General features: G+C 47.1%; 18 non-coding genes and 1 pseudogene across 18 annotated transcripts; all 19 read left to right on the forward strand.

Annotated features, from left to right (window-relative positions):
* Positions 1 to 140: 140 nt before the first annotated feature.
* On the forward strand, positions 141 to 331 carry LOC142262272 (U2 spliceosomal RNA). Its single transcript, XR_012729710.1, has one exon. It is a non-coding gene; the product is annotated as a U2 spliceosomal RNA (small nuclear RNA).
* Positions 332 to 1,448: 1,117 nt separating this feature from the next.
* On the forward strand, positions 1,449 to 1,639 carry LOC142262285 (U2 spliceosomal RNA). Its single transcript, XR_012729722.1, has one exon. It is a non-coding gene; the product is annotated as a U2 spliceosomal RNA (small nuclear RNA).
* Positions 1,640 to 2,756: 1,117 nt separating this feature from the next.
* LOC142262297 (U2 spliceosomal RNA) lies at positions 2,757 to 2,947 on the forward strand. The gene has a single exon (XR_012729731.1). It is a non-coding gene; the product is annotated as a U2 spliceosomal RNA (small nuclear RNA).
* Positions 2,948 to 4,064: 1,117 nt separating this feature from the next.
* On the forward strand, positions 4,065 to 4,255 carry LOC142262309 (U2 spliceosomal RNA). The gene has a single exon (XR_012729742.1). It is a non-coding gene; the product is annotated as a U2 spliceosomal RNA (small nuclear RNA).
* A 1,117-nt stretch (positions 4,256 to 5,372) lies between these two features.
* On the forward strand, positions 5,373 to 5,563 carry LOC142262321 (U2 spliceosomal RNA). The gene has a single exon (XR_012729752.1). It is a non-coding gene; the product is annotated as a U2 spliceosomal RNA (small nuclear RNA).
* A 1,117-nt stretch (positions 5,564 to 6,680) lies between these two features.
* LOC142262333 (U2 spliceosomal RNA) lies at positions 6,681 to 6,871 on the forward strand. Its single transcript, XR_012729754.1, has one exon. It is a non-coding gene; the product is annotated as a U2 spliceosomal RNA (small nuclear RNA).
* Positions 6,872 to 7,988: 1,117 nt separating this feature from the next.
* Positions 7,989 to 8,179, forward strand: LOC142262275 (U2 spliceosomal RNA). Its single transcript, XR_012729713.1, has one exon. It is a non-coding gene; the product is annotated as a U2 spliceosomal RNA (small nuclear RNA).
* A 1,117-nt stretch (positions 8,180 to 9,296) lies between these two features.
* LOC142262338 (U2 spliceosomal RNA) lies at positions 9,297 to 9,487 on the forward strand. Its single transcript, XR_012729755.1, has one exon. It is a non-coding gene; the product is annotated as a U2 spliceosomal RNA (small nuclear RNA).
* Positions 9,488 to 10,604: 1,117 nt separating this feature from the next.
* LOC142262339 (U2 spliceosomal RNA) lies at positions 10,605 to 10,795 on the forward strand. The gene has a single exon (XR_012729756.1). It is a non-coding gene; the product is annotated as a U2 spliceosomal RNA (small nuclear RNA).
* A 1,117-nt stretch (positions 10,796 to 11,912) lies between these two features.
* LOC142262340 (U2 spliceosomal RNA) lies at positions 11,913 to 12,103 on the forward strand. Its single transcript, XR_012729757.1, has one exon. It is a non-coding gene; the product is annotated as a U2 spliceosomal RNA (small nuclear RNA).
* A 1,117-nt stretch (positions 12,104 to 13,220) lies between these two features.
* LOC142262284 (U2 spliceosomal RNA) lies at positions 13,221 to 13,411 on the forward strand. Its single transcript, XR_012729721.1, has one exon. It is a non-coding gene; the product is annotated as a U2 spliceosomal RNA (small nuclear RNA).
* A 1,117-nt stretch (positions 13,412 to 14,528) lies between these two features.
* On the forward strand, positions 14,529 to 14,719 carry LOC142262279 (U2 spliceosomal RNA). Its single transcript, XR_012729717.1, has one exon. It is a non-coding gene; the product is annotated as a U2 spliceosomal RNA (small nuclear RNA).
* Positions 14,720 to 15,836: 1,117 nt separating this feature from the next.
* LOC142262341 (U2 spliceosomal RNA) lies at positions 15,837 to 16,027 on the forward strand. The gene has a single exon (XR_012729758.1). It is a non-coding gene; the product is annotated as a U2 spliceosomal RNA (small nuclear RNA).
* Positions 16,028 to 17,144: 1,117 nt separating this feature from the next.
* Positions 17,145 to 17,286, forward strand: LOC142262337 (U2 spliceosomal RNA; annotated as a pseudogene).
* A 743-nt stretch (positions 17,287 to 18,029) lies between these two features.
* LOC142262299 (U2 spliceosomal RNA) lies at positions 18,030 to 18,222 on the forward strand. Its single transcript, XR_012729733.1, has one exon. It is a non-coding gene; the product is annotated as a U2 spliceosomal RNA (small nuclear RNA).
* A 1,117-nt stretch (positions 18,223 to 19,339) lies between these two features.
* LOC142262342 (U2 spliceosomal RNA) lies at positions 19,340 to 19,530 on the forward strand. Its single transcript, XR_012729759.1, has one exon. It is a non-coding gene; the product is annotated as a U2 spliceosomal RNA (small nuclear RNA).
* Positions 19,531 to 20,647: 1,117 nt separating this feature from the next.
* Positions 20,648 to 20,838, forward strand: LOC142262344 (U2 spliceosomal RNA). The gene has a single exon (XR_012729761.1). It is a non-coding gene; the product is annotated as a U2 spliceosomal RNA (small nuclear RNA).
* Positions 20,839 to 22,757: 1,919 nt separating this feature from the next.
* On the forward strand, positions 22,758 to 22,950 carry LOC142262289 (U2 spliceosomal RNA). Its single transcript, XR_012729724.1, has one exon. It is a non-coding gene; the product is annotated as a U2 spliceosomal RNA (small nuclear RNA).
* A 1,117-nt stretch (positions 22,951 to 24,067) lies between these two features.
* LOC142262345 (U2 spliceosomal RNA) lies at positions 24,068 to 24,258 on the forward strand. The gene has a single exon (XR_012729762.1). It is a non-coding gene; the product is annotated as a U2 spliceosomal RNA (small nuclear RNA).
* Positions 24,259 to 24,942: the final 684 nt, after the last annotated feature.

Below are 24,942 nucleotides of genomic sequence, written 5' to 3' on the forward strand. Positions count from 1 at the left end.
GCAAAGCAGCCTTTTCAAGGGTTGGCTTGGGTGACAAAATGTCTTGTGTAGGCGTGGGTTTGTCTCCCTCTCGCTCTCTCTCCCTAAGATGTGTCCGGCATAGGCCAGGGTGCCACTCGAGGCCCAAACCAATTCTGGTTATCGCTTCTCGGCCTTTTGGCTAAGATCAAGTGTAGTATCTGTTCTTATCAGTTTAATATCTGATACGTCCCCTATCTGGGGACCATATATTAAATGGATTTTTAGAACAGGGAGATGGAAAAAGAGCTTGCTCTGTCCACTCCACGCATTGACCTGGTATTGCAGTACCTCCAGGAACGGTGCACCCCTTCTTAACCCAGTTTCCAAAAGCAGAACTCGATTCACCTGATTCATATTAGCCCGATTAGCGAATTGAAATGAATTTTTATCTAACACACTTTTTACTTGCTTTATTCATCCAAATAGCAAACTCATCACCACTCAACTTCACCAACTCTGCTATGTCCCGTGCAGTATCTTGTTGTCAGTCTAATCTAGATCATGTGTAATTGAATGGAATAGATCCCTTTTGGACAAAGTGGAGTCAGATGCTGCAGTGACCACAGGTGTGAGAGGATCTACAATTGGCATCTGGTGTTATCTCTCTGCTTCCACTCCAAATAAAGTTACCTGTTGTTACCTGAACGTCAAATACTAAGAATGGGCGGCCTATGAAAGAATTAGTACTTTCATTAAGTATACTAAACCGGCTAATTGGGAATAGACAAACTGTAAAAAGCCCTCTGAGAAAGCCCCTCTCTAACCTTTGTTAGTAAGCTTTTCTGTAGCCTGCCTGTTGATGTATTTTCGGTTTGAACAGTGCACAACATGAAGAGACGGAACACTGGCGGCTTGTCACAATGCCCCCCGATGACATCACAATAGCGCTGCTGCCTAGAAAACAAGCTGCGCAGAAGAAGTTGTTCTTTGGGTGGGAGGGTGGGCTAGTGGAAGGAGGGGGCAATCTCTTTTTTTCCCGGGTGGTAGGGGGATGACAGGAGAAGGGAAGCGGGTGGTGAGAAAGGTACAGAGGGCAGGGTTTGGGGGCTGGGAAGGAAAGGGAAAAGATTAGGGTTTGGGGATGATGAAAGGGCTTTCTACGGGTAAGGATGGCAAAGGGTGGCAGTGACGGAAAGTCAGGCAACCTGTCCTGTCCGTCTTTTTGTATCGTGAATTGGAAAGACTGCAAGGGGGAGGGGAGTTGCTTGCGCCCTAAAGGAGGAGTTATTCAGATTCATTGCAGTGGGCGGCGGCTGCAAAACGCACCATTCTTCTTGTTTTTGCTCTGCAAAGCAGCCTTTTCAAGGGTTGGCTTGGGTGACAAAATGTCTTGTGTAGGCGTGGGTTTGTCTCCCTCTCGCTCTCTCTCCCTAAGATGTGTCCGGCATAGGCCAGGGTGCCACTCGAGGCCCAAACCAATTCTGGTTATCGCTTCTCGGCCTTTTGGCTAAGATCAAGTGTAGTATCTGTTCTTATCAGTTTAATATCTGATACGTCCCCTATCTGGGGACCATATATTAAATGGATTTTTAGAACAGGGAGATGGAAAAAGAGCTTGCTCTGTCCACTCCACGCATTGACCTGGTATTGCAGTACCTCCAGGAACGGTGCACCCCTTCTTAACCCAGTTTCCAAAAGCAGAACTCGATTCACCTGATTCATATTAGCCCGATTAGCGAATTGAAATGAATTTTTATCTAACACACTTTTTACTTGCTTTATTCATCCAAATAGCAAACTCATCACCACTCAACTTCACCAACTCTGCTATGTCCCGTGCAGTATCTTGTTGTCAGTCTAATCTAGATCATGTGTAATTGAATGGAATAGATCCCTTTTGGACAAAGTGGAGTCAGATGCTGCAGTGACCACAGGTGTGAGAGGATCTACAATTGGCATCTGGTGTTATCTCTCTGCTTCCACTCCAAATAAAGTTACCTGTTGTTACCTGAACGTCAAATACTAAGAATGGGCGGCCTATGAAAGAATTAGTACTTTCATTAAGTATACTAAACCGGCTAATTGGGAATAGACAAACTGTAAAAAGCCCTCTGAGAAAGCCCCTCTCTAACCTTTGTTAGTAAGCTTTTCTGTAGCCTGCCTGTTGATGTATTTTCGGTTTGAACAGTGCACAACATGAAGAGACGGAACACTGGCGGCTTGTCACAATGCCCCCCGATGACATCACAATAGCGCTGCTGCCTAGAAAACAAGCTGCGCAGAAGAAGTTGTTCTTTGGGTGGGAGGGTGGGCTAGTGGAAGGAGGGGGCAATCTCTTTTTTTCCCGGGTGGTAGGGGGATGACAGGAGAAGGGAAGCGGGTGGTGAGAAAGGTACAGAGGGCAGGGTTTGGGGGCTGGGAAGGAAAGGGAAAAGATTAGGGTTTGGGGATGATGAAAGGGCTTTCTACGGGTAAGGATGGCAAAGGGTGGCAGTGACGGAAAGTCAGGCAACCTGTCCTGTCCGTCTTTTTGTATCGTGAATTGGAAAGACTGCAAGGGGGAGGGGAGTTGCTTGCGCCCTAAAGGAGGAGTTATTCAGATTCATTGCAGTGGGCGGCGGCTGCAAAACGCACCATTCTTCTTGTTTTTGCTCTGCAAAGCAGCCTTTTCAAGGGTTGGCTTGGGTGACAAAATGTCTTGTGTAGGCGTGGGTTTGTCTCCCTCTCGCTCTCTCTCCCTAAGATGTGTCCGGCATAGGCCAGGGTGCCACTCGAGGCCCAAACCAATTCTGGTTATCGCTTCTCGGCCTTTTGGCTAAGATCAAGTGTAGTATCTGTTCTTATCAGTTTAATATCTGATACGTCCCCTATCTGGGGACCATATATTAAATGGATTTTTAGAACAGGGAGATGGAAAAAGAGCTTGCTCTGTCCACTCCACGCATTGACCTGGTATTGCAGTACCTCCAGGAACGGTGCACCCCTTCTTAACCCAGGTTCCAAAAGCAGAACTCGATTCACCTGATTCATATTAGCCCGATTAGCGAATTGAAATGAATTTTTATCTAACACACTTTTTACTTGCTTTATTCATCCAAATAGCAAACTCATCACCACTCAACTTCACCAACTCTGCTATGTCCCGTGCAGTATCTTGTTGTCAGTCTAATCTAGATCATGTGTAATTGAATGGAATAGATCCCTTTTGGACAAAGTGGAGTCAGATGCTGCAGTGACCACAGGTGTGAGAGGATCTACAATTGGCATCTGGTGTTATCTCTCTGCTTCCACTCCAAATAAAGTTACCTGTTGTTACCTGAACGTCAAATACTAAGAATGGGCGGCCTATGAAAGAATTAGTACTTTCATTAAGTATACTAAACCGGCTAATTGGGAATAGACAAACTGTAAAAAGCCCTCTGAGAAAGCCCCTGTCTAACCTTTGTTAGTAAGCTTTTCTGTAGCCTGCCTGTTGATGTATTTTCGGTTTGAACAGTGCACAACATGAAGAGACGGAACACTGGCGGCTTGTCACAATGCCCCCCGATGACATCACAATAGCGCTGCTGCCTAGAAAACAAGCTGCGCAGAAGAAGTTGTTCTTTGGGTGGGAGGGTGGGCTAGTGGAAGGAGGGGGCAATCTCTTTTTTTCCCGGGTGGTAGGGGGATGACAGGAGAAGGGAAGCGGGTGGTGAGAAAGGTACAGAGGGCAGGGTTTGGGGGCTGGGAAGGAAAGGGAAAAGATTAGGGTTTGGGGATGATGAAAGGGCTTTCTACGGGTAAGGATGGCAAAGGGTGGCAGTGACGGAAAGTCAGGCAACCTGTCCTGTCCGTCTTTTTGTATCGTGAATTGGAAAGACTGCAAGGGGGAGGGGAGTTGCTTGCGCCCTAAAGGAGGAGTTATTCAGATTCATTGCAGTGGGCGGCGGCTGCAAAACGCACCATTCTTCTTGTTTTTGCTCTGCAAAGCAGCCTTTTCAAGGGTTGGCTTGGGTGACAAAATGTCTTGTGTAGGCGTGGGTTTGTCTCCCTCTCGCTCTCTCTCCCTAAGATGTGTCCGGCATAGGCCAGGGTGCCACTCGAGGCCCAAACCAATTCTGGTTATCGCTTCTCGGCCTTTTGGCTAAGATCAAGTGTAGTATCTGTTCTTATCAGTTTAATATCTGATACGTCCCCTATCTGGGGACCATATATTAAATGGATTTTTAGAACAGGGAGATGGAAAAAGAGCTTGCTCTGTCCACTCCACGCATTGACCTGGTATTGCAGTACCTCCAGGAACGGTGCACCCCTTCTTAACCCAGTTTCCAAAAGCAGAACTCGATTCACCTGATTCATATTAGCCCGATTAGCGAATTGAAATGAATTTTTATCTAACACACTTTTTACTTGCTTTATTCATCCAAATAGCAAACTCATCACCACTCAACTTCACCAACTCTGCTATGTCCCGTGCAGTATCTTGTTGTCAGTCTAATCTAGATCATGTGTAATTGAATGGAATAGATCCCTTTTGGACAAAGTGGAGTCAGATGCTGCAGTGACCACAGGTGTGAGAGGATCTACAATTGGCATCTGGTGTTATCTCTCTGCTTCCACTCCAAATAAAGTTACCTGTTGTTACCTGAACGTCAAATACTAAGAATGGGCGGCCTATGAAAGAATTAGTACTTTCATTAAGTATACTAAACCGGCTAATTGGGAATAGACAAACTGTAAAAAGCCCTCTGAGAAAGCCCCTCTCTAACCTTTGTTAGTAAGCTTTTCTGTAGCCTGCCTGTTGATGTATTTTCGGTTTGAACAGTGCACAACATGAAGAGACGGAACACTGGCGGCTTGTCACAATGCCCCCCGATGACATCACAATAGCGCTGCTGCCTAGAAAACAAGCTGCGCAGAAGAAGTTGTTCTTTGGGTGGGAGGGTGGGCTAGTGGAAGGAGGGGGCAATCTCTTTTTTTCCCGGGTGGTAGGGGGATGACAGGAGAAGGGAAGCGGGTGGTGAGAAAGGTACAGAGGGCAGGGTTTGGGGGCTGGGAAGGAAAGGGAAAAGATTAGGGTTTGGGGATGATGAAAGGGCTTTCTACGGGTAAGGATGGCAAAGGGTGGCAGTGACGGAAAGTCAGGCAACCTGTCCTGTCCGTCTTTTTGTATCGTGAATTGGAAAGACTGCAAGGGGGAGGGGAGTTGCTTGCGCCCTAAAGGAGGAGTTATTCAGATTCATTGCAGTGGGCGGCGGCTGCAAAACGCACCATTCTTCTTGTTTTTGCTCTGCAAAGCAGCCTTTTCAAGGGTTGGCTTGGGTGACAAAATGTCTTGTGTAGGCGTGGGTTTGTCTCCCTCTCGCTCTCTCTCCCTAAGATGTGTCCGGCATAGGCCAGGGTGCCACTCGAGGCCCAAACCAATTCTGGTTATCGCTTCTCGGCCTTTTGGCTAAGATCAAGTGTAGTATCTGTTCTTATCAGTTTAATATCTGATACGTCCCCTATCTGGGGACCATATATTAAATGGATTTTTAGAACAGGGAGATGGAAAAAGAGCTTGCTCTGTCCACTCCACGCATTGACCTGGTATTGCAGTACCTCCAGGAACGGTGCACCCCTTCTTAACCCAGGTTCCAAAAGCAGAACTCGATTCACCTGATTCATATTAGCCCGATTAGCGAATTGAAATGAATTTTTATCTAACACACTTTTTACTTGCTTTATTCATCCAAATAGCAAACTCATCACCACTCAACTTCACCAACTCTGCTATGTCCCGTGCAGTATCTTGTTGTCAGTCTAATCTAGATCATGTGTAATTGAATGGAATAGATCCCTTTTGGACAAAGTGGAGTCAGATGCTGCAGTGACCACAGGTGTGAGAGGATCTACAATTGGCATCTGGTGTTATCTCTCTGCTTCCACTCCAAATAAAGTTACCTGTTGTTACCTGAACGTCAAATACTAAGAATGGGCGGCCTATGAAAGAATTAGTACTTTCATTAAGTATACTAAACCGGCTAATTGGGAATAGACAAACTGTAAAAAGCCCTCTGAGAAAGCCCCTCTCTAACCTTTGTTAGTAAGCTTTTCTGTAGCCTGCCTGTTGATGTATTTTCGGTTTGAACAGTGCACAACATGAAGAGACGGAACACTGGCGGCTTGTCACAATGCCCCCCGATGACATCACAATAGCGCTGCTGCCTAGAAAACAAGCTGCGCAGAAGAAGTTGTTCTTTGGGTGGGAGGGTGGGCTAGTGGAAGGAGGGGGCAATCTCTTTTTTTCCCGGGTGGTAGGGGGATGACAGGAGAAGGGAAGCGGGTGGTGAGAAAGGTACAGAGGGCAGGGTTTGGGGGCTGGGAAGGAAAGGGAAAAGATTAGGGTTTGGGGATGATGAAAGGGCTTTCTACGGGTAAGGATGGCAAAGGGTGGCAGTGACGGAAAGTCAGGCAACCTGTCCTGTCCGTCTTTTTGTATCGTGAATTGGAAAGACTGCAAGGGGGAGGGGAGTTGCTTGCGCCCTAAAGGAGGAGTTATTCAGATTCATTGCAGTGGGCGGCGGCTGCAAAACGCACCATTCTTCTTGTTTTTGCTCTGCAAAGCAGCCTTTTCAAGGGTTGGCTTGGGTGACAAAATGTCTTGTGTAGGCGTGGGTTTGTCTCCCTCTCGCTCTCTCTCCCTAAGATGTGTCCGGCATAGGCCAGGGTGCCACTCGAGGCCCAAACCAATTCTGGTTATCGCTTCTCGGCCTTTTGGCTAAGATCAAGTGTAGTATCTGTTCTTATCAGTTTAATATCTGATACGTCCCCTATCTGGGGACCATATATTAAATGGATTTTTAGAACAGGGAGATGGAAAAAGAGCTTGCTCTGTCCACTCCACGCATTGACCTGGTATTGCAGTACCTCCAGGAACGGTGCACCCCTTCTTAACCCAGTTTCCAAAAGCAGAACTCGATTCACCTGATTCATATTAGCCCGATTAGCGAATTGAAATGAATTTTTATCTAACACACTTTTTACTTGCTTTATTCATCCAAATAGCAAACTCATCACCACTCAACTTCACCAACTCTGCTATGTCCCGTGCAGTATCTTGTTGTCAGTCTAATCTAGATCATGTGTAATTGAATGGAATAGATCCCTTTTGGACAAAGTGGAGTCAGATGCTGCAGTGACCACAGGTGTGAGAGGATCTACAATTGGCATCTGGTGTTATCTCTCTGCTTCCACTCCAAATAAAGTTACCTGTTGTTACCTGAACGTCAGATACTAAGAATGGGCGGCCTATGAAAGAATTAGTACTTTCATTAAGTATACTAAACCGGCTAATTGGGAATAGACAAACTGTAAAAAGCCCTCTGAGAAAGCCCCTCTCTAACCTTTGTTAGTAAGCTTTTCTGTAGCCTGCCTGTTGATGTATTTTCGGTTTGAACAGTGCACAACATGAAGAGACGGAACACTGGCGGCTTGTCACAATGCCCCCCGATGACATCACAATAGCGCTGCTGCCTAGAAAACAAGCTGCGCAGAAGAAGTTGTTCTTTGGGTGGGAGGGTGGGCTAGTGGAAGGAGGGGGCAATCTCTTTTTTTCCCGGGTGGTAGGGGGATGACAGGAGAAGGGAAGCGGGTGGTGAGAAAGGTACAGAGGGCAGGGTTTGGGGGCTGGGAAGGAAAGGGAAAAGATTAGGGTTTGGGGATGATGAAAGGGCTTTCTACGGGTAAGGATGGCAAAGGGTGGCAGTGACGGAAAGTCAGGCAACCTGTCCTGTCCGTCTTTTTGTATCGTGAATTGGAAAGACTGCAAGGGGGAGGGGAGTTGCTTGCGCCCTAAAGGAGGAGTTATTCAGATTCATTGCAGTGGGCGGCGGCTGCAAAACGCACCATTCTTCTTGTTTTTGCTCTGCAAAGCAGCCTTTTCAAGGGTTGGCTTGGGTGACAAAATGTCTTGTGTAGGCGTGGGTTTGTCTCCCTCTCGCTCTCTCTCCCTAAGATGTGTCCGGCATAGGCCAGGGTGCCACTCGAGGCCCAAACCAATTCTGGTTATCGCTTCTCGGCCTTTTGGCTAAGATCAAGTGTAGTATCTGTTCTTATCAGTTTAATATCTGATACGTCTCCTATCTGGGGACCATATATTAAATGGATTTTTAGAACAGGGAGATGGAAAAAGAGCTTGCTCTGTCCACTCCACGCATTGACCTGGTATTGCAGTACCTCCAGGAACGGTGCACCCCTTCTTAACCCAGTTTCCAAAAGCAGAACTCGATTCACCTGATTCATATTAGCCCGATTAGCGAATTGAAATGAATTTTTATCTAACACACTTTTTACTTGCTTTATTCATCCAAATAGCAAACTCATCACCACTCAACTTCACCAACTCTGCTATGTCCCGTGCAGTATCTTGTTGTCAGTCTAATCTAGATCATGTGTAATTGAATGGAATAGATCCCTTTTGGACAAAGTGGAGTCAGATGCTGCAGTGACCACAGGTGTGAGAGGATCTACAATTGGCATCTGGTGTTATCTCTCTGCTTCCACTCCAAATAAAGTTACCTGTTGTTACCTGAACGTCAAATACTAAGAATGGGCGGCCTATGAAAGAATTAGTACTTTCATTAAGTATACTAAACCGGCTAATTGGGAATAGACAAACTGTAAAAAGCCCTCTGAGAAAGCCCCTCTCTAACCTTTGTTAGTAAGCTTTTCTGTAGCCTGCCTGTTGATGTATTTTCGGTTTGAACAGTGCACAACATGAAGAGACGGAACACTGGCGGCTTGTCACAATGCCCCCCGATGACATCACAATAGCGCTGCTGCCTAGAAAACAAGCTGCGCAGAAGAAGTTGTTCTTTGGGTGGGAGGGTGGGCTAGTGGAAGGAGGGGGCAATCTCTTTTTTTCCCGGGTGGTAGGGGGATGACAGGAGAAGGGAAGCGGGTGGTGAGAAAGGTACAGAGGGCAGGGTTTGGGGGCTGGGAAGGAAAGGGAAAAGATTAGGGTTTGGGGATGATGAAAGGGCTTTCTACGGGTAAGGATGGCAAAGGGTGGCAGTGACGGAAAGTCAGGCAACCTGTCCTGTCCGTCTTTTTGTATCGTGAATTGGAAAGACTGCAAGGGGGAGGGGAGTTGCTTGCGCCCTAAAGGAGGAGTTATTCAGATTCATTGCAGTGGGCGGCGGCTGCAAAACGCACCATTCTTCTTGTTTTTGCTCTGCAAAGCAGCCTTTTCAAGGGTTGGCTTGGGTGACAAAATGTCTTGTGTAGGCGTGGGTTTGTCTCCCTCTCGCTCTCTCTCCCTAAGATGTGTCCGGCATAGGCCAGGGTGCCACTCGAGGCCCAAACCAATTCTGGTTATCGCTTCTCGGCCTTTTGGCTAAGATCAAGTGTAGTATCTGTTCTTATCAGTTTAATATCTGATACGTCCCCTATCTGGGGACCATATATTAAATGGATTTTTAGAACAGGGAGATGGAAAAAGAGCTTGCTCTGTCCACTCCACGCATTGACCTGGTATTGCAGTACCTCCAGGAACGGTGCACCCCTTCTTAACCCAGTTTCCAAAAGCAGAACTCGATTCACCTGATTCATATTAGCCCGATTAGCGAATTGAAATGAATTTTTATCTAACACACTTTTTACTTGCTTTATTCATCCAAATAGCAAACTCATCACCACTCAACTTCACCAACTCTGCTATGTCCCGTGCAGTATCTTGTTGTCAGTCTAATCTAGATCATGTGTAATTGAATGGAATAGATCCCTTTTGGACAAAGTGGAGTCAGATGCTGCAGTGACCACAGGTGTGAGAGGATCTACAATTGGCATCTGGTGTTATCTCTCTGCTTCCACTCCAAATAAAGTTACCTGTTGTTACCTGAACGTCAAATACTAAGAATGGGCGGCCTATGAAAGAATTAGTACTTTCATTAAGTATACTAAACCGGCTAATTGGGAATAGACAAACTGTAAAAAGCCCTCTGAGAAAGCCCCTCTCTAACCTTTGTTAGTAAGCTTTTCTGTAGCCTGCCTGTTGATGTATTTTCGGTTTGAACAGTGCACAACATGAAGAGACGGAACACTGGCGGCTTGTCACAATGCCCCCCGATGACATCACAATAGCGCTGCTGCCTAGAAAACAAGCTGCGCAGAAGAAGTTGTTCTTTGGGTGGGAGGGTGGGCTAGTGGAAGGAGGGGGCAATCTCTTTTTTTCCCGGGTGGTAGGGGGATGACAGGAGAAGGGAAGCGGGTGGTGAGAAAGGTACAGAGGGCAGGGTTTGGGGGCTGGGAAGGAAAGGGAAAAGATTAGGGTTTGGGGATGATGAAAGGGCTTTCTACGGGTAAGGATGGCAAAGGGTGGCAGTGACGGAAAGTCAGGCAACCTGTCCTGTCCGTCTTTTTGTATCGTGAATTGGAAAGACTGCAAGGGGGAGGGGAGTTGCTTGCGCCCTAAAGGAGGAGTTATTCAGATTCATTGCAGTGGGCGGCGGCTGCAAAACGCACCATTCTTCTTGTTTTTGCTCTGCAAAGCAGCCTTTTCAAGGGTTGGCTTGGGTGACAAAATGTCTTGTGTAGGCGTGGGTTTGTCTCCCTCTCGCTCTCTCTCCCTAAGATGTGTCCGGCATAGGCCAGGGTGCCACTCGAGGCCCAAACCAATTCTGGTTATCGCTTCTCGGCCTTTTGGCTAAGATCAAGTGTAGTATCTGTTCTTATCAGTTTAATATCTGATACGTCCCCTATCTGGGGACCATATATTAAATGGATTTTTAGAACAGGGAGATGGAAAAAGAGCTTGCTCTGTCCACTCCACGCATTGACCTGGTATTGCAGTACCTCCAGGAACGGTGCACCCCTTCTTAACCCAGTTTCCAAAAGCAGAACTCGATTCACCTGATTCATATTAGCCCGATTAGCGAATTGAAATGAATTTTTATCTAACACACTTTTTACTTGCTTTATTCATCCAAATAGCAAACTCATCACCACTCAACTTCACCAACTCTGCTATGTCCCGTGCAGTATCTTGTTGTCAGTCTAATCTAGATCATGTGTAATTGAATGGAATAGATCCCTTTTGGACAAAGTGGAGTCAGATGCTGCAGTGACCACAGGTGTGAGAGGATCTACAATTGGCATCTGGTGTTATCTCTCTGCTTCCACTCCAAATAAAGTTACCTGTTGTTACCTGAACGTCAAATACTAAGAATGGGCGGCCTATGAAAGAATTAGTACTTTCATTAAGTATACTAAACCGGCTAATTGGGAATAGACAAACTGTAAAAAGCCCTCTGAGAAAGCCCCTCTCTAACCTTTGTTAGTAAGCTTTTCTGTAGCCTGCCTGTTGATGTATTTTCGGTTTGAACAGTGCACAACATGAAGAGACGGAACACTGGCGGCTTGTCACAATGCCCCCCGATGACATCACAATAGCGCTGCTGCCTAGAAAACAAGCTGCGCAGAAGAAGTTGTTCTTTGGGTGGGAGGGTGGGCTAGTGGAAGGAGGGGGCAATCTCTTTTTTTCCCGGGTGGTAGGGGGATGACAGGAGAAGGGAAGCGGGTGGTGAGAAAGGTACAGAGGGCAGGGTTTGGGGGCTGGGAAGGAAAGGGAAAAGATTAGGGTTTGGGGATGATGAAAGGGCTTTCTACGGGTAAGGATGGCAAAGGGTGGCAGTGACGGAAAGTCAGGCAACCTGTCCTGTCCGTCTTTTTGTATCGTGAATTGGAAAGACTGCAAGGGGGAGGGGAGTTGCTTGCGCCCTAAAGGAGGAGTTATTCAGATTCATTGCAGTGGGCGGCGGCTGCAAAACGCACCATTCTTCTTGTTTTTGCTCTGCAAAGCAGCCTTTTCAAGGGTTGGCTTGGGTGACAAAATGTCTTGTGTAGGCGTGGGTTTGTCTCCCTCTCGCTCTCTCTCCCTAAGATGTGTCCGGCATAGGCCAGGGTGCCACTCGAGGCCCAAACCAATTCTGGTTATCGCTTCTCGGCCTTTTGGCTAAGATCAAGTGTAGTATCTGTTCTTATCAGTTTAATATCTGATACGTCCCCTATCTGGGGACCATATATTAAATGGATTTTTAGAACAGGGAGATGGAAAAAGAGCTTGCTCTGTCCACTCCACGCATTGACCTGGTATTGCAGTACCTCCAGGAACGGTGCACCCCTTCTTAACCCAGTTTCCAAAAGCAGAACTCGATTCACCTGATTCATATTAGCCCGATTAGCGAATTGAAATGAATTTTTATCTAACACACTTTTTACTTGCTTTATTCATCCAAATAGCAAACTCATCACCACTCAACTTCACCAACTCTGCTATGTCCCGTGCAGTATCTTGTTGTCAGTCTAATCTAGATCATGTGTAATTGAATGGAATAGATCCCTTTTGGACAAAGTGGAGTCAGATGCTGCAGTGACCACAGGTGTGAGAGGATCTACAATTGGCATCTGGTGTTATCTCTCTGCTTCCACTCCAAATAAAGTTACCTGTTGTTACCTGAACGTCAAATACTAAGAATGGGCGGCCTATGAAAGAATTAGTACTTTCATTAAGTATACTAAACCGGCTAATTGGGAATAGACAAACTGTAAAAAGCCCTCTGAGAAAGCCCCTCTCTAACCTTTGTTAGTAAGCTTTTCTGTAGCCTGCCTGTTGATGTATTTTCGGTTTGAACAGTGCACAACATGAAGAGACGGAACACTGGCGGCTTGTCACAATGCCCCCCGATGACATCACAATAGCGCTGCTGCCTAGAAAACAAGCTGCGCAGAAGAAGTTGTTCTTTGGGTGGGAGGGTGGGCTAGTGGAAGGAGGGGGCAATCTCTTTTTTTCCCGGGTGGTAGGGGGATGACAGGAGAAGGGAAGCGGGTGGTGAGAAAGGTACAGAGGGCAGGGTTTGGGGGCTGGGAAGGAAAGGGAAAAGATTAGGGTTTGGGGATGATGAAAGGGCTTTCTACGGGTAAGGATGGCAAAGGGTGGCAGTGACGGAAAGTCAGGCAACCTGTCCTGTCCGTCTTTTTGTATCGTGAATTGGAAAGACTGCAAGGGGGAGGGGAGTTGCTTGCGCCCTAAAGGAGGAGTTATTCAGATTCATTGCAGTGGGCGGCGGCTGCAAAACGCACCATTCTTCTTGTTTTTGCTCTGCAAAGCAGCCTTTTCAAGGGTTGGCTTGGGTGACAAAATGTCTTGTGTAGGCGTGGGTTTGTCTCCCTCTCGCTCTCTCTCCCTAAGATGTGTCCGGCATAGGCCAGGGTGCCACTCGAGGCCCAAACCAATTCTGGTTATCGCTTCTCGGCCTTTTGGCTAAGATCAAGTGTAGTATCTGTTCTTATCAGTTTAATATCTGATACGTCCATTATCTGGGGACCATATATTAAATGGATTTTTAGAACAGGGAGATGGAAAAAGAGCTTGCTCTGTCCACTCCACGCATTGACCTGGTATTGCAGTACCTCCAGGAACGGTGCACCCCTTTTTAACCCAGTTTCCAAAAGCAGAACTTGATTCACCTGATTCATATTAGCCCGATTAGCGAATTGAAATGAATTTTGATCTAACACACTTTTTACTTGCTTTATTCATCCAAATAGCAAACTCATCACCACTCAACTTCACCAACTCTGCTATGTCCCGTGCAGTATCTTGTTGTCAGTCTAATCTAGATCATGTGTAATTGAATGGAATAGATCCCTTTTGGACAAAGTGGAGTCAGATGCTGCAGTGACCACAGGTGTGAGAGGATCTACAATTGGCATCTGGTGTTATCTCTCTGCTTCCACTCCAAATAAAGTTACCTGTTGTTACCTGAACGTCAAATACTAAGAATGGGCGGCCTATGAAAGAATTAGTACTTTCATTAAGTATACTAAACCGGCTAATTGGGAATAGACAAACTGTAAAAAGCCCTCTGAGAAAGCCCCTCTCTAACCTTTGTTAGTAAGCTTTTCTGTAGCCTGCCTGTTGATGTATTTTCGGTTTGAACAGTGCACAACATGAAGAGACGGAACACTGGCGGCTTGTCACAATGCCCCCCGATGACATCACAATAGCGCTGCTGCCTAGAAAACAAGCTGCGCAGAAGAAGTTGTTCTTTGGGTGGGAGGGTGGGCTAGTGGAAGGAGGGGGCAATCTCTTTTTTTCCCGGGTGGTAGGGGGATGACAGGAGAAGGGAAGCGGGTGGTGAGAAAGGTACAGAGGGCAGGGTTTGGGGGCTGGGAAGGAAAGGGAAAAGATTAGGGTTTGGGGATGATGAAAGGGCTTTCTACGGGTAAGGATGGCAAAGGGTGGCAGTGACGGAAAGTCAGGCAACCTGTCCTGTCCGTCTTTTTGTATCGTGAATTGGAAAGACTGCAAGGGGGAGGGGAGTTGCTTGCGCCCTAAAGGAGGAGTTATTCAGATTCATTGCAGTGGGCGGCGGCTGCAAAACGCACCATTCTTCTTGTTTTTGCTCTGCAAAGCAGCCTTTTCAAGGGTTGGCTTGGGTGACAAAATGTCTTGTGTAGGCGTGGGTTTGTCTCCCTCTCGCTCTCTCTCCCTAAGATGTGTCCGGCATAGGCCAGGGTGCCACTCGAGGCCCAAACCAATTCTGGTTATCGCTTCTCGGCCTTTTGGCTAAGATCAAGTGTAGTATCTGTTCTTATCAGTTTAATATCTGATACGTCCCCTATCTGGGGACCATATATTAAATGGATTTTTAGAACAGGGAGATGGAAAAAGAGCTTGCGCTGTCCACTCCACGCATTGACCTGGTATTGCAGTACCTCCAGGAACGGTGCACCCCTTCTTAACCCAGTTTCCAAAAGCAGAACTCGATTCACCTGATTCATATTAGCCCGATTAGCGAATTGAAATGAATTTTTATCTAACACACTTTTTACTTGCTTTATTCATCCAAATAGCAAACTCATCACCACTCAACTTCACCAACTCTGCTATGTCCCGTGCAGTATCTTGTTGTCAGTCTAATCTAGATCATGTGTAATTGAATGGAATAGATCCCTTTTGGACAAAGTGGAGTCAGATGCTGCAGTGACCACAGGTGTGAGAGGATCTACAATTGGCATCTGGTGTTATCTCTCTGCTTCCACTCCAAATAAAGTTACCTGTTGTTACCTGAACGTCAAATACTAAGAATGGGCGGCCTATGAAAGAATTAGTACTTTCATTAAGTATACTAAACCGGCTAATTGGGAATAGACAAACTGTAAAAAGCCCTCTGAGAAAGCCCCTCTCTAACCTTTGTTAGTAAGCTTTTCTGTAGCCTGCCTGTTGATGTATTTTCGGTTTGAACAGTGCACAACATGAAGAGACGGAACACTGGCGGCTTGTCACAATGCCCCCCGATGACATCACAATAGCGCTGCTGCCTAGAAAACAAGCTGCGCAGAAGAAGTTGTTCTTTGGGTGGGAGGGTGGGCTAGTGGAAGGAGGGGGCAATCTCTTTTTTTCCCGGGTGGTAGGGGGATGACAGGAGAAGGGAAGCGGGTGGTGAGAAAGGTACAGAGGGCAGGGTTTGGGGGCTGGGAAGGAAAGGGAAAAGATTAGGGTTTGGGGATGATGAAAGGGCTTTCTACGGGTAAGGATGGCAAAGGGTGGCAGTGACGGAAAGTCAGGCAACCTGTCCTGTCCGTCTTTTTGTATCGTGAATTGGAAAGACTGCAAGGGGGAGGGGAGTTGCTTGCGCCCTAAAGGAGGAGTTATTCAGATTCATTGCAGTGGGCGGCGGCTGCAAAACGCACCATTCTTCTTGTTTTTGCTCTGCAAAGCAGCCTTTTCAAGGGTTGGCTTGGGTGACAAAATGTCTTGTGTAGGCGTGGGTTTGTCTTCCTCTCGCTCTCTCTCCCTAAGATGTGTCCGGCATAGGCCAGGGTGCCACTCGAGGCCCAAACCAATTCTGGTTATCGCTTCTCGGCCTTTTGGCTAAGATCAAGTGTAGTATCTGTTCTTATCAGTTTAATATCTGATACGTCCCCTATCTGGGGACCATATATTAAATGGATTTTTAGAACAGGGAGATGGAAAAAGAGCTTGCTCTGTCCACTCCACGCATTGACCTGGTATTGCAGTACCTCCAGGAACGGTGCACCCCTTCTTAACCCAGTTTCCAAAAGCAGAACTCGATTCACCTGATTCATATTAGCCCGATTAGCGAATTGAAATGAATTTTTATCTAACACACTTTTTACTTGCTTTATTCATCCAAATAGCAAACTCATCACCACTCAACTTCACCAACTCTGCTATGTCCCGTGCAGTATCTTGTTGTCAGTCTAATCTAGATCATGTGTAATTGAATGGAATAGATCCCTTTTGGACAAAGTGGAGTCAGATGCTGCAGTGACCACAGGTGTGAGAGGATCTACAATTGGCATCTGGTGTTATCTCTCTGCTTCCACTCCAAATAAAGTTACCTGTTGTTACCTGAACGTCAAATACTAAGAATGGGCGGCCTATGAAAGAATTAGTACTTTCATTAAGTATACTAAACCGGCTAATTGGGAATAGACAAACTGTAAAAAGCCCTCTGAGAAAGCCTCTCTCTAACCTTTGTTAGTAAGCTTTTCTGTAGCCTGCCTGTTGATGTATTTTCGGTTTGAACAGTGCACAACATGAAGAGACGGAACACTGGCGGCTTGTCACAATGCCCCCCGATGACATCACAATAGCGCTGCTGCCTAGAAAACAAGCTGCGCAGAAGAAGTTGTTCTTTGGGTGGGAGGGTGGGCTAGTGGAAGGAGGGGGCAATCTCTTTTTTTCCCGGGTGGTAGGGGGATGACAGGAGAAGGGAAGCGGGTGGTGAGAAAGGTACAGAGGGCAGGGTTTGGGGGCTGGGAAGGAAAGGGAAAAGATTAGGGTTTGGGGATGATGAAAGGGCTTTCTACGGGTAAGGATGGCAAAGGGTGGCAGTGACGGAAAGTCAGGCAACCTGTCCTGTCCGTCTTTTTGTATCGTGAATTGGAAAGACTGCAAGGGGGAGGGGAGTTGCTTGCGCCCTAAAGGAGGAGTTATTCAGATTCATTGCAGTGGGCGGCGGCTGCAAAACGCACCATTCTTCTTGTTTTTGCTCTGCAAAGCAGCCTTTTCAAGGGTTGGCTTGGGTGACAAAATGTCTTGTGTAGGCGTGGGTTTGTCTCCCTCTCGCTCTCTCTCCCTAAGATGTGTCCGGCATAGGCCAGGGTGCCACTCGAGGCCCAAACCAATTCTGGTTATCGCTTCTCGGCCTTTTGGCTAAGATCAAGTGTAGTATCGTTCGAAAAGGTGGTTTAAGGCTCCGGCCACCTTAGTACAATGATGCAATGCACACTGGAAGGTTGCGCTTGTTAGTACTTTGGGAGGATAGTATATCCATCTAGAGGAAACCATGGCCCTACCAGGATCGAGGCTATTAGACTGAGTAAGTGTGGGGGCTATGGTGCAATGTGCCCCAGGATTGACGACCCTGGAGTGAGTCTGAGCTTGCTGGCTTGGGACCCCGGCGAGCCTTAGGCTCTGTAGCACACCGTACCTTGCCTTTTCATACTTTCTGAGCATATTGCTCTATCCCGGCCTTCTGGCTAGGAAGGGAAATTTTTATAATCATGGTCGGAGGTCCGTTCAGCTTTGGGCTGAGAAACCAACACCCGGTTGGAGGTCTGGGTCAGCTTTGGCTGAGAAACCAACACCCGGTTGGAGGTCCGGGTCAGCTTCGGCTGAGAAACCAACACCCGGTTGGAGGTCCGGGTCAGCTTCGGCTGAGAAACCAACACCCGGTTGGAGGTCCGGGTCAGCTTCGGCTGAGAAACCAACACCCGGTTGGAGGTCCGGTTAGCCTTGGGCTGAGAAACCAACACCGGTTGACGGTCCGGGCAGTTTCGGCTGCGAAACCAACAACTAGTAGCTCTCTACTCCACTTGGGTAAGATGCCTGGGTGGACGCTGGGAGCAACGACAAGGCTCAACCAGGCTTCGGCTTGGGGGAGCACCGAAGATCCCTGACCCTTGCTGTGGCCTTCTGGCTCGGAGGGACGGGGTTGATTTTTGGGGACCCTCTCCTCACGGAGGGGTCCACACGAATCCTAGCCTTTGCACTGTTTTTGGTGTGACTTTGGTCATGCATTTTTTGCGGTGCTTTGGAAAGCTTCATTAAATCAAAAATCTGTTCTTATCAGTTTAATATCTGATACGTCCCCTATCTGGGGACCATATATTAAATGGATTTTTAGAACAGGGAGATGGAAAAAGAGCTTGCTCTGTCCACTCCACGCATTGACCTGGTATTGCAGTACCTCCAGGAACGGTGCACCCCTTCTTAACCCAGTTTCCAAAAGCAGAACTCGATTCACCTGATTCATATTAGCCCGATTAGCGAATTGAAATGAATTTTTATCTAACACACTTTTTACTTGCTTTATTCATCCAAATAGCAAACTCATCACCACTCAACTTCACCAACTCTGCTATGTCCCGTGCAGTATCTTGTTGTCAGTCTAATCTAGATCATGTGTAATTGAATGGAATAGATCCCTTTTGGACAAAGTGGAGTCAGATGCTGCAGTGACCACAGGTGTGAGAGGATCTACAATTGGCATCTGGTGTTATCTCTCTGCTTCCACTCCAAATAAAGTTACCTGTTGTTACCTGAACGTCAAATACTAAGAATGGGCGGCCTATGAAAGAATTAGTACTTTCATTAAGTATACTAAACCGGCTAATTGGGAATAGACAAACTGTAAAAAGCCCTCTGAGAAAGCCCCTCTCTAACCTTTGTTAGTAAGCTTTTCTGTAGCCTGCCTGTTGATGTATTTTCGGTTTGAACAGTGCACAACATGAAGAGACGGAACACTGGCGGCTTGTCACAATGCCCCCCGATGACATCACAATAGCGCTGCTGCCTAGAAAACAAGCTGCGCAGAAGAAGTTGTTCTTTGGGTGGGAGGGTGGGCTAGTGGAAGGAGGGGGCAATCTCTTTTTTTCCCGGGTGGTAGGGGGATGACAGGAGAAGGGAAGCGGGTGGTGAGAAAGGTACAGAGGGCAGGGTTTGGGGGCTGGGAAGGAAAGGGAAAAGATTAGGGTTTGGGGATGATGAAAGGGCTTTCTACGGGTAAGGATGGCAAAGGGTGGCAGTGACGGAAAGTCAGGCAACCTGTCCTGTCCGTCTTTTTGTATCGTGAATTGGAAAGACTGCAAGGGGGAGGGGAGTTGCTTGCGCCCTAAAGGAGGAGTTATTCAGATTCATTGCAGTGGGCGGCGGCTGCAAAACGCACCATTCTTCTTGTTTTTGCTCTGCAAAGCAGCCTTTTCAAGGGTTGGCTTGGGTGACAAAATGTCTTGTGTAGGCGTGGGTTTGTCTCCCTCTCGCTCTCTCTCCCTAAGATGTGTCCGGCATAGGCCAGGGTGCCACTCGAGGCCCAAACCAATTCTGGTTATCGCTTCTCGGCCTTTTGGCTAAGATCAAGTGTAGTATCTGTTCTTATCAGTTTAATATCTGATACGTCCCCTATCTGGGGACCATATATTAAATGGATTTTTAGAACAGGGAGATGGAAAAAGAGCTTGCTCTGTCCACTCCACGCATTGACCTGGTATTGCAGTACCTCCAGGAACGGTGCACCCCTTCTTAACCCAGTTTCCAAAAGCAGAACTCGATTCACCTGATTCATATTAGCCCGATTAGCGAATTGAAATGAATTTTTATCTAACACACTTTTTACTTGCTTTATTCATCCAAATAGCAAACTCATCACCACTCAACTTCACCAACTCTGCTATGTCCCGTGCAGTATCTTGTTGTCAGTCTAATCTAGATCATGTGTAATTGAATGGAATAGATCCCTTTTGGACAAAGTGGAGTCAGATGCTGCAGTGACCACAGGTGTGAGAGGATCTACAATTGGCATCTGGTGTTATCTCTCTGCTTCCACTCCAAATAAAGTTACCTGTTGTTACCTGAACGTCAAATACTAAGAATGGGCGGCCTATGAAAGAATTAGTACTTTCATTAAGTATACTAAACCGGCTAATTGGGAATAGACAAACTGTAAAAAGCCCTCTGAGAAAGCCCCTCTCTAACCTTTGTTAGTAAGCTTTTCTGTAGCCTGCCTGTTGATGTATTTTCGGTTTGAACAGTGCACAACATGAAGAGACGGAACACTGGCGGCTTGTCACAATGCCCCCCGATGACATCACAATAGCGCTGCTGCCTAGAAAACAAGCTGCGCAGAAGAAGTTGTTCTTTGGGTGGGAGGGTGGGCTAGTGGAAGGAGGGGGCAATCTCTTTTTTTCCCGGGTGGTAGGGGGATGACAGGAGAAGGGAAGCGGGTGGTGAGAAAGGTACAGAGGGCAGGGTTTGGGGGCTGGGAAGGAAAGGGAAAAGATTAGGGTTTGGGGATGATGAAAGGGCTTTCTACGGGTAAGGATGGCAAAGGGTGGCAGTGACGGAAAGTCAGGCAACCTGTCCTGTCCGTCTTTTTGTATCGTGAATTGGAAAGACTGCAAGGGGGAGGGGAGTTGCTTGCGCCCTAAAGGAGGAGTTATTCAGATTCATTGCAGTGGGCGGCGGCTGCAAAACGCACCATTCTTCTTGTTTTTGCTCTGCAAAGCAGCCTTTTCAAGGGTTGGCTTGGGTGACAAAATGTCTTGTGTAGGCGTGGGTTTGTCTCCCTCTCGCTCTCTCTCCCTAAGATGTGTCCGGCATAGGCCAGGGTGCCACTCGAGGCCCAAACCAATTCTGGTTATCGCTTCTCGGCCTTTTGGCTAAGATCAAGTGTAGTATCTGTTCTTATCAGTTTAATATCTGATACGTCCCCTATCTGGGGACCATATATTAAATGGATTTTTAGAACAGGGAGATGGAAAAAGAGCTTGCTCTGTCCACTCCACGCATTGACCTGGTATTGCAGTACCTCCAGGAACGGTGCACCCCTTCTTAACCCAGTTTCCAAAAGCAGAACTCGATTCACCTGATTCATATTAGCCCGATTAGCGAATTGAAATGAATTTTTATCTAACACACTTTTTACTTGCTTTATTCATCCAAATAGCAAACTCATCACCACTCAACTTCACCAACTCTGCTATGTCCCGTGCAGTATCTTGTTGTCAGTCTAATCTAGATCATGTGTAATTGAATGGAATAGATCCCTTTTGGACAAAGTGGAGTCAGATGCTGCAGTGACCACAGGTGTGAGAGGATCTACAATTGGCATCTGGTGTTATCTCTCTGCTTCCACTCCAAATAAAGTTACCTGTTGTTACCTGAACGTCAAATACTAAGAATGGGCGGCCTATGAAAGAATTAGTACTTTCATTAAGTATACTAAACCGGCTAATTGGGAATAGACAAACTGTAAAAAGCCCTCTGAGAAAGCCCCTCTCTAACCTTTGTTAGTAAGCTTTTCTGTAGCCTGCCTGTTGATGTATTTTCGGTTTGAACAGTGCACAACATGAAGAGACGGAACACTGGCGGCTTGTCACAATGCCCCCCGATGACATCACAATAGCGCTGCTGCCTAGAAAACAAGCTGCGCAGAAGAAGTTGTTCTTTGGGTGGGAGGGTGGGCTAGTGGAAGGAGGGGGCAATCTCTTTTTTTCCCGGGTGGTAGGGGGATGACAGGAGAAGGGAAGCGGGTGGTGAGAAAGGTACAGAGGGCAGGGTTTGGGGGCTGGGAAGGAAAGGGAAAAGATTAGGGTTTGGGGATGATGAAAGGGCTTTCTACGGGTAAGGATGGCAAAGGGTGGCAGTGACGGAAAGTCAGGCAACCTGTCCTGTCCGTCTTTTTGTATCGTGAATTGGAAAGACTGCAAGGGGGAGGGGAGTTGCTTGCGCCCTAAAGGAGGAGTTATTCAGATTCATTGCAGTGGGCGGCGGCTGCAAAACGCACCATTCTTCTTGTTTTTGCTCTGCAAAGCAGCCTTTTCAAGGGTTGGCTTGGGTGACAAAATGTCTTGTGTAGGCGTGGGTTTGTCTCCCTCTCGCTCTCTCTCCCTAAGATGTGTCCGGCATAGGCCAGGGTGCCACTCGAGGCCCAAACCAATTCTGGTTATCGCTTCTCGGCCTTTTGGCTAAGATCAAGTGTAGTGTTATTCGAAGAGATGGTTTAAGCTCCAGGCCACCTTAGTACAATGATACAATGCACACTGGAAGGTTGCGCTTGCTAGTACTCTGGGTGGATAGTATATTCATCTAGAGGAAAACATGGCCCTACCAGGATCGAGGCTATTAGACTGAGTAAGGGTGGGGGGCTATGGTACAACGTGCCCCAGGACTGACGACCCTGGAGTGAGTCTGAGCTTGCTGGCTTGGGACCCCGGCAAGCCTTGGGCTCTGTAGCACACCGTACCTTGCCTTTTCATACTTTTTGAGCATATTACCCTATCCCGGCCTTCTGGCTAGGAAGGGAAATTTTTATAATCCCGGTCGGAGGTCTGGTCAGCTTTGGGCTGAGAAACTAACACCCGGTTGGAGGTCTGGGTCAGCTTCGGCTGAGAAACCAACACCCGGTTGGAGGTCTGGGTCAGCTTCGGCTGAGAAACCAACACCCGGTTGGAGGTCCGGTTAGCCTTGGGCTGAGAAACCAACACCGGTTGACGGTCCGGGCAGTTTCGGCTGCGAAACCAACAACTAGTAGCTCTCTACTCCACTTGGGTAAGATGCCTGGCTGGACGCTGGGAGCAACGACAAGGCTCAACCAGGCTTCGGCTTGGGGGAGCACCGAAGATCCCTGACCCTTGCTGTGGCCTTCTGGCTCGGAGGGACGGGGTTGATTTTTGGGGACCCTCTCCTCACGGTGGGGTCCACACGAATCCTAGCCTTTGCACTGTTTTTGGTGTGACTTCGGTCATGCATTTTTTGTGGTGCTTTGGAAAGCTTCATTAAATCAAAAATCTGTTCTTATCAGTTTAATATCTGATACGTCCCCTATCTGGGGACCATATATTAAATGGATTTTTAGAACAGGGAGATGGAAAAAGAGCTTGCTCTGTCCACTCCACGCATTGACCTGGTATTGCAGTACCTCCAGGAACGGTGCACCCCTTCTTAACCCAGTTTCCAAAAGCAGAACTCGATTCACCTGATTCATATTAGCCCGATTAGCGAATTGAAATGAATTTTTATCTAACACACTTTTTACTTGCTTTATTCATCCAAATAGCAAACTCATCACCACTCAACTTCACCAACTCTGCTATGTCCCGTGCAGTATCTTGTTGTCAGTCTAATCTAGATCATGTGTAATTGAATGGAATAGATCCCTTTTGGACAAAGTGGAGTCAGATGCTGCAGTGACCACAGGTGTGAGAGGATCTACAATTGGCATCTGGTGTTATCTCTCTGCTTCCACTCCAAATAAAGTTACCTGTTGTTACCTGAACGTCAAATACTAAGAATGGGCGGCCTATGAAAGAATTAGTACTTTCATTAAGTATACTAAACCGGCTAATTGGGAATAGACAAACTGTAAAAAGCCCTCTGAGAAAGCCCCTCTCTAACCTTTGTTAGTAAGCTTTTCTGTAGCCTGCCTGTTGATGTATTTTCGGTTTGAACAGTGCACAACATGAAGAGACGGAACACTGGCGGCTTGTCACAATGCCCCCCGATGACATCACAATAGCGCTGCTGCCTAGAAAACAAGCTGCGCAGAAGAAGTTGTTCTTTGGGTGGGAGGGTGGGCTAGTGGAAGGAGGGGGCAATCTCTTTTTTTCCCGGGTGGTAGGGGGATGACAGGAGAAGGGAAGCGGGTGGTGAGAAAGGTACAGAGGGCAGGGTTTGGGGGCTGGGAAGGAAAGGGAAAAGATTAGGGTTTGGGGATGATGAAAGGGCTTTCTACGGGTAAGGATGGCAAAGGGTGGCAGTGACGGAAAGTCAGGCAACCTGTCCTGTCCGTCTTTTTATATCGTGAATTGGAAAGACTGCAAGGGGGAGGGGAGTTGCTTGCGCCCTAAAGGAGGAGTTATTCAGATTCATTGCAGTGGGCGGCGGCTGCAAAACGCACCATTCTTCTTGTTTTTGCTCTGCAAAGCAGCCTTTTCAAGGGTTGGCTTGGGTGACAAAATGTCTTGTGTAGGCGTGGGTTTGTCTCCCTCTCGCTCTCTCTCCCTAAGATGTGTCCGGCATAGGCCAGGGTGCCACTCGAGGCCCAAACCAATTCTGGTTATCGCTTCTCGGCCTTTTGGCTAAGATCAAGTGTAGTATCTGTTCTTATCAGTTTAATATCTGATACGTCCCCTATCTGGGGACCATATATTAAATGGATTTTTAGAACAGGGAGATGGAAAAAGAGCTTGCTCTGTCCACTCCACGCATTGACCTGGTATTGCAGTACCTCCAGGAACGGTGCACCCCTTCTTAACCCAGTTTCCAAAAGCAGAACTCGATTCACCTGATTCATATTAGCCCGATTAGCGAATTGAAATGAATTTTTATCTAACACACTTTTTACTTGCTTTATTCATCCAAATAGCAAACTCATCACCACTCAACTTCACCAACTCTGCTATGTCCCGTGCAGTATCTTGTTGTCAGTCTAATCTAGATCATGTGTAATTGAATGGAATAGATCCCTTTTGGACAAAGTGGAGTCAGATGCTGCAGTGACCACAGGTGTGAGAGGATCTACAATTGGCATCTGGTGTTATCTCTCTGCTTCCACTCCAAATAAAGTTACCTGTTGTTACCTGAACGTCAAATACTAAGAATGGGCGGCCTATGAAAGAATTAGTACTTTCATTAAGTATACTAAACCGGCTAATTGGGAATAGACAAACTGTAAAAAGCCCTCTGAGAAAGCCCCTCTCTAACCTTTGTTAGTAAGCTTTTCTGTAGCCTGCCTGTTGATGTATTTTCGGTTTGAACAGTGCACAACATGAAGAGACGGAACACTGGCGGCTTGTCACAATGCCCCCCGATGACATCACAATAGCGCTGCTGCCTAGAAAACAAGCTGCGCAGAAGAAGTTGTTCTTTGGGTGGGAGGGTGGGCTAGTGGAAGGAGGGGGCAATCTCTTTTTTTCCCGGGTGGTAGGGGGATG

The sequence above is a fragment of the Anomaloglossus baeobatrachus genome, unplaced genomic scaffold (genome assembly GCF_048569485.1).
Source record: "Anomaloglossus baeobatrachus isolate aAnoBae1 unplaced genomic scaffold, aAnoBae1.hap1 Scaffold_243, whole genome shotgun sequence".
In the NCBI taxonomy this organism is placed as follows: Eukaryota; Metazoa; Chordata; class Amphibia; order Anura; family Aromobatidae; genus Anomaloglossus; species Anomaloglossus baeobatrachus.